This window comes from Orcinus orca, chromosome 18 (genome assembly GCF_937001465.1).
Source record: "Orcinus orca chromosome 18, mOrcOrc1.1, whole genome shotgun sequence".
Taxonomy (NCBI): domain Eukaryota; kingdom Metazoa; phylum Chordata; class Mammalia; order Artiodactyla; family Delphinidae; genus Orcinus; species Orcinus orca.
In genome coordinates, this window is record NC_064576.1 from 56,933,436 (window position 1) to 56,941,039 (window position 7,604).

Below are 7,604 nucleotides of genomic sequence, written 5' to 3' on the forward strand. Positions count from 1 at the left end.
CAGAATGTGTCAAATAAATATGTTAGGGCATGAGAAGAAAGTGCTGTTTTTGCCATTGCCTCACTCCTCAATATTTGTAATAACCTAATTTTCTTTTTTCCTCCCTCACCGCCTCCCCCCTTCCTCCCGCAATAACTGGTTTAGTGAGCTCTTTGAATCACAAACACAATCTATTGTATCCTGAACTACTCTGCCCTTAATAGTATGTCTTTTCTGGAAATCTTGCTGTCCTTCTCAAAGGAATGGCTTTAGGCAACTTAAAAGCCCTATAATGTCCTACACTATGGCTTTTATTTTTCTTTCACAGAAGAGCACTTTTTGGTCATTAGTTCCATATTCACAGTACAAGGAGAAATTACGCAGAAAAACCAGCTGAAACATATATCTTAGCACGGGACCGGCTGGCTCCCTGCTCCTCAGATTTAAAGACTTATTTCAAAAGCTAACTTGGCACTGTTCCGAGTTATTTCCTTTCCTCCTGCTTCTACCAGCGGACCGGGTTTGCGTCGGCTCTGTGCCGACGCCCGCTCGAGGGCAGACCTTGTTTCCCTCCAGCTTCATTCTCTCCTGGCTGCTCTGAAATGGGGTTACAGCGTTTTCTAAAAGCACTAATCTAGTCCCCCCACCCCCTAGTTAAAGGGGGTTTGAATTGCTTTTCTTTTGTCCAAAAAGGTCAGAAGTTCCCACACCGGGAGTCGAACCCGGGCCGCCTGGGTGAAAACCAGGAATCCTAACCGCTAGACCATGTGGGAAACGACGATAACCAACCCAAATCTAGACAAATTATGTCTTTAGCCTCAGCGTCCTCCCGCCCCGCCTCTTCCGTCAACCTTTGTTAGACTTGCTTCTGCGCATGCGGAGATGCCTTCCGGCCCGCCCTCTATTCTTCCGCGCTATGAGGAGGGCGCTCGAATCTCTTTTTCTTCCACGTTCGCGTCTTTTATGACCTCATCCAGTCTCCTGATTTTTAGACACCACGTATACACCGGTGTAGATTCTAGATTGATGAGTCATTATTCATAATTTCTCACAAGAAATGGGCAGACCACCGGAGGACTGACACTCCTTTGGAAGGACGTAAAAGCGGCCCCACAGAGGCCGGAGTGGGCTGGGCGCCGGGTCCCTGGCGGCCACTGACCAGCCGCGGGGCAGCCGCTCGCAGCGCAGCAGACCCGCCTCGGTGCAGCTGGGCAGACCCGCACGCCTGAGGAAACGCACGGGCCGCGTCCCCTGGGCCGCCAAGCCCGGGTGTCCCCAGCGCCCGGGGTGTGTCCCTCTCCCCTCCGCACTGTGCGGGGCCGTACGCAGGCCCCGTCCAGTCCCCAGAAACTTTCCCTTTCCTCTCAAGAAACAGGAGGCAGGGCTGCCTGGAACAGTCCAGGTTCTGTTGACTGAACGGTAAAAGGCAGGATTCGTGTCACTGAAAGTAGGCGGTGGTGGTCTGTGAACGTACTTTAAAAAACCGGAGAAAGTCCCTCATTGCCAGCAGGCGTGATTGAGGGAAGGTCCCCGCGGTTTCCCAGCCCGGTCTCGGCTGGAAGCAGCATCTCTCCGGGCACAGTTTCTGCCTTACAACCGGCCCCGTGGATGAGGAAGCACAAAGGGCCAGTTATTCGGGCAGCCGGGGTGGGAGAGCTGCGGTCCCGGTGGCCTCGTGGCGACTTAAACTACACAGAAGTTGTTTTCGCGAGCGCCGAACACGTGGGAGCCCGCTTAAAAGCTGGTTCTGGTTCCCGTTTACTCCCTCCTCTCTCCCCACCGGCCAAAGGGTCTTAGAAGGTTCCTGCTCTTCCCCTAACCGAGGCTCTCTAAGGCTTCCATTGTGACATTCATCAGCAAGAGTGGAAACAGAAACGGTTCTTACATATGAACACGGATGAAGCTCCCGAAGAGGGAGTCGACATCATCCAGCACCATTGGAACTTCATGAAGTCGCTGAAGGAAAACCACAACCTACCGACTGAAAACCTGCTCTGTGTGTTAGACACGTGCCAGTATGTTTGCACAGTTAATAGTATACCTGTGAGGTAGGTCTTATGCGCGTCTTTGGGGGCGGGGGGGTCCTTCCTGTACGATCTTTGCATCCTCGAACAGTTTCACTTGTTTGTTTTTCAGTCAGTGAGACAGCTGCTGCCTTCCTTCGGGGGGCATCTGTTTTGGAACAGTAAAGAAAACTCTCCAAAACAAACCTCATCAACTACAGACTGTCCTACATCTGTGCTTCTCAATCTGAGGGCGGAGATTTCACGTATACCTTTCAGTTTTGTATGTCCACGTGATAATTCACTTTTAAAAGTACCTTCCCAGTTTTAAAGATAAAAGTTCCCCATGTAACCCATACATTGGACGGGCACCATCCTTAGAATATAACCAGAATGCAGCTTTCCTTGGTCTCTTACTATCCCCGAACTGAAATTGGTTCCGTTTTTCCCCTGCCACTGGATGAGAACTTGAGCGGTAACACAGAGCTCTATGGTCACTTTAAATAACAAAGCACAGTCCAGGACAATATACTGTTCAGCAACTCAATCTTCATTCTGGATAGATAGTTCTCCCCCACCACCCATCTTGGGCATGACTTCAGGCTAGGGACGGTGGGGAGCTGGGTCAGGCTCCTAGCAGCTCACCAGATCGAATTTTAGCTTCTCTTTCTAACCCTGCGTTCCGTGGCATCACATGGGTAGCCTGAGATGGCCGTGCTGGAGAGTATTTACACCACGGAAATAGGCAGATACTCCAAGGTAGGGCTTTTTACCTTAGAGAGCTGGTGTGCTGCTTAAAGAATAGCGGTGTGCTGGTTCAGTATTTACCAACAGACCCGGGGCCAGAGTCTGCTGTCCAGGAATGAGGGTGTGACCCACTTCTCACTTCTTTCTTTGGCCTTCCTCCCTTCCAGGCTCCAAGGCCCTCCAAGATTGGAGCGCAGGGAGGGCAAGGGAAAGGGGGACCAAAACTTGCTACTGGATCGGTACTGTCCAAAGTCAGCTTTCTGGGGCTTCCCCGGTGGCGGCGCAGTGGTTGAGAAGCTGCCTGCCAATGCAGGGGACACGGATTCAAACCCTGGTCCGGGAAGATCCCACATGCCGCGGAGCAAATAAGCCCGTGTGCCACAACTACTGAAGCCCGCGCACCCTAGAGCCCACACACCTGAACTACGGAGCCCACGTGCCACAACTACCGAATCCTGTGCGCTCTAGGCCGGTGTGCCGCGACTACTGAGCCTGCGTGATGCAACTACTGAAGCCTGCGCGCCTAGACCCCGTGCTCCGAGAGCCCGTGCTCCACAACAAGGAAAGCCACTGCAATGAGAAGCCCGCGCACCACAACGAAGAGTAGTCCCCGCTCGCCGCAACTAGAGAAAACCCACGCGCAGCAACGAAGACCCAAAGCAGCCAAAAAGACAACAAAGAAAGTCAGCGTCCTGCTTTCTGGGCCTGAATGTGTTTTAGGGCTGACTCGTTTTCTCCGTGGCTCTCTGTGAGTTCCCCCGAGGCCTCCCTGCTTGGACCCCTTGGACAGCATCTCCCAGGAGGCCAGCAGTGACCTCCCAGTGTAGGTCTTACACCAGTGACACCAAGATCACCAGTGCCTTTGTTTAACTGCAGATTCCCAGCCCCACCTGGAGCTTCTGAATGAGGACTTCTAGGAGCAGGGTCTGAATTTTAACACGCACACCCACCACCACCAAATGATTCTGATGCCACTAGAGTCTGAGAAACACTGAACTACGTGACTCTAAGTTCCCTTCAACCTCTAAAAGACCATGATCCCTGAAGCAAAATTTCCATCATTTCCCTTTCCTGCTCAAAAACCTGAAAAAAAAAAAAAAAAGGCTCCTAATTGCCTGTTGAGTAAAATCTAAATTCCCTGGCCAAGCCCTCCCAGCTTTCCATAATCCAGCCCTCACATAACCTGAGCCTGCAGAGAGCCTGTTAATATTATCCTCCCGTGCTCCCTCTTCAGAGACTACATTCCAATCACTCTACTGTCTCTGTCCCACTGGCCCCTCATGCTTTCCTGCCCTGATCCCTTTGTTCCACCTCTCTCTGTACCCTCCCCACCCTTCTTCCCACATCTGACCCTGACTCCAAGGCCAGCTCAGCCCCATAAAGCCCTATGGGTTCATTTCCTCTGAGTACCAAAGCACAGGCCTTTAAAAAAAATGGTGAGGTAGGCTTATGCCTTGCCACCCTTATTATTTAAGTTATTTAATAGGAAAGTCCATGAATACAAATCAGATTCCATAATCCCCCTGGGAACCCAGTCCTGCACTCACTCATTCGGCCAAGTAGTCCTTCCTTTTATCTAACTTAAATACTTCCTGCTGTACTTCTGTGTGAAAGCTGCCCCCTTTCTAACCAGCAGCATGAACAAAATGTTCCTGGGAGGAGGGAAAAAACACAAATTTTTGAGGTTTAGCCAGACCAGTAAGTGAGCTGCATTTCTTTAGTTACACACACACACACACACACACACACACACACACACAAAGCCTCCTTGTTGACACAAGGAACCGCTATTCCTGTTCCCATGCATCTAAGGCTGACTCTCACTGGGCAGCTCTCCCATTTCATCCACCATTTGATACATTTGATCCTGGAAAAAAGCCCCAAATACATTTTACTTGCCGGGCGTCTACATTAGCCAAAGCAGTGGGTGCAATTCAGGTCTCCTGCTTGTCAGTCATTTAGGAGCACGAATGGTTTCCATTTCAGTGGGCCCAGGAGTCACCCTTTATAAGGGCATCGAAAATAAGTGCCAATTAAATTCCACTCTCCCAAGGAGAGCTCTGGCCAACACAGACCCAGCCTACGGCATAAAGTTAACCTCAAAGCTCTTTTGGGTAACAGCATCTGCCCCTGCTGACCAGTTGGGGTGTGTTAATCTTCATGGCCTAACACTAGGTTCAATTTCTAAAATTGGATCTGAGCTCAGGAGGCCACTGGGATAACAGAGCTTCCTCGGGGCTTTTTTAGGTTATATAACTCTGCCCTTCACCTCTATCCCGAACCTAGCATTGCCTTCTCGTCCCATGACTCAGGACAAGTACCCTTGAACTCCCGAAGCTGGGTTAGGTGCTTGTTCTGTGGGCCCATCCCATCAGTCATCAGGCTGGATGAATTTCCCTGCTTCCCTCTCCATGGTTGACTGTAAGCTGCAGTCAACCTGGCACAGTCTTGGGTCTCATTCTGTTGTCTCCCCAGCTTCTGGCACAGCTCTTGGCAAGAAGAAACTCTTTCCTCAGCCAGGTAAAAATATCGTCACAGCGTGGTATCTTTCCTGACACATGAGCCACGCTCAGTAAATGTTTAAGTGGTTGCTTACTTGATTCATTCATTCATTTAGTAATCAATCAATCAGTCGATCCCAGGGGACTAGTCCTGGTTTCCAGCCAGCACCTAAGTGGCAAAGCAACTAAGAGTCTCAGTGGGCCACAATTTCAGTCTCTGAGCAACTACAACATAGAACATGGAACCACGTCACTGTCTCCCAGTGTCCTCCCCGCCCCTCACAGGCACTGCTTTCTCCCCACACCTTCCCTTCTTCTGCTCTGATGCCACAAGACAGGGAGAACTTTGTCAGACTGTATTCATACTCACCCCTATCTGTCTGCTCAGCCCTGGGGCAGAGACGAGCTTTCCTCATATTTCTGGAGGACCAGACTCTAGACTTGTGCAAGGCCAGGTACCCCGTGGCCTGGCACCTAGAAAACTTGCCCAGCATTGTAGTTTCCTGTTCCACATGGCAGTTGCCCAAATATTGAAAGTATGGCCCTCTGAGACTTTCAGTTAGCTTGCTTTGCCACTTAAGTGCTAGGTGCAAATCAAGTTGGACCTTGTATGGAAGGTTAAAACTATTTGTGATTCATTTCTGGATTTCCTACCAGCAGTTCTGAGTTGAGTGAGCTTTCGAAACTCATTTTCTTCTATACCTGGGAGATAATCTGTCTCAATTTTCATCAATAGCTCCATGGCCAGGGATTATGTCAAGTTCAGTGCTCATCATGGCACCCAGTATATAAGACAGTGCTTGGTATAAAAAAATATCGCATATAGGATTCACTTATATGCCATACAATTCTAAACACTTTACTATATCAACAATTCTCACAATGACCCAATGAGATAGGTACTAATATTATTACCATTTTACTGATTAGAAAACTGAAACACAGGAAGGTTTCAGTTTTTTGCTAAAAATCTTACAACATATAAATAGTAGAAGCAGGATTCAAATGCAGGCATTTTGTCCCAGAATCTGAACTCTTAATATCAAACTGCCTCTACTATTATACATATTGCATAAAATAGGGGACGGTCACTGATAATAATAATAATGATAATGCCATCAGCAACAATGCATTCTGAGGCCAGATGGAATATTCAGCAGAGAGTGAAGATGTTTGGGGCTCTTCCTAAACCAGTGAAAATAAACATTTCGCGATTTAAGACTTCATAGCTGCTGACAGAGATGCACCCCTGGTCCCTTCTTCCTCATCATCTAGCCATTTTCAGAAATACCGCTTTCTTCATTGTTATCCAAAAGTAATGTTTTCCCTCTCTCACAGTCTAGGGTTAGAAATCTCGTAGCTTTCCCCCCAACCTCTATTCAGAATTATTGTTCACTGTTGATTACCTGGTTCACGGAATCAACAAACAAGGCATGAAGATTCATGAGGCTTAAGACATTCTGCCCTTCTGAAGCTACCGCCTACTTGACATCTACACACGGATGTCTACTGAGCATCTCAAACTTAACGTGTTTAAAACTGAGCCCCAGAGAGTCCACCACTTCTGTTCCCCCAAACCAGCAACTTCTGCAACTTCTGCAACTTCTGCAGTCTTCCCATTTCCATTAATGGCCGAAACATTCTCCGGTTGCTCCCACCAAAACTCCTGGAATCACCCTTGATTCCATTTTCTCTCTCATTCTACACCCAATCCCTCAGGAAACCCAACTGGCTCTATCATGAAACTACATAAAGAACTTGATCACTTCTCCCCATTGCTCTGGCCCTGGTCACTATCATCTCTCACCTGGATGACTGAAATGCCGACAAGCTCTCCCGTCCCGCAGAGCTCGTTCTCAACACTACAGCTAGAGAGATTCTTTAAAAACAAACCAGATCACGTCCCTTAACTCTTCAAAACACCTCCCGTCTCACACAGAATAAAAGCACAAGTCCCAACGATGATCTACAAGGCCCTACCCCATCCCACTAATTGTACCCCTACCCCAGTGCACTGGGCTCCAGCCACACCTCTCTCCTGTCATTCTTCAAATCCTCTAGATATGCTCCCACCTCAGGGCCTCTGCACTGAGTGGGGAGGGAAGAGCTTTCCAGATGGAGGGAACATGTTCATGGCTTGCTCCCTTACCTCCTTCAGGTCCTTTAGAAATTATCATCTCAACGGCACCTTCTCTGTCCACCCAGCTGAAATTTCAGTAACCTGCCTTTTCCGGATTTACATTTTCTCCTCAGCACTTAGTGACACTTGATTTACTATGTACTTTACGTATTTGCCTTGCTCGTTATCTGTCTTTCCTACCAGAAAACATTTCTGCTGTTTTTGTCACGGCTGTCTCCCCTGCCTTGAACAAAA

General features: G+C 48.8%; 1 long non-coding RNA gene and 1 other non-coding gene across 2 annotated transcripts; both read right to left on the minus strand.

Annotated features, from left to right (window-relative positions):
- Positions 1 to 595: 595 nt before the first annotated feature.
- LOC125961965 (uncharacterized) lies at positions 596 to 2,732 on the minus strand. Its single transcript, XR_007473169.1, has 2 exons — positions 2,515 to 2,732; positions 596 to 2,151 (listed from the first exon to the last, which is right to left on the minus strand). It is a non-coding gene; the product is annotated as an uncharacterized LOC125961965 (long non-coding RNA).
- Positions 681 to 752, minus strand: TRNAE-UUC (transfer RNA glutamic acid (anticodon UUC)). The gene has a single exon. It is a non-coding gene; the product is annotated as a tRNA-Glu (tRNA).
- Positions 2,733 to 7,604: the final 4,872 nt, after the last annotated feature.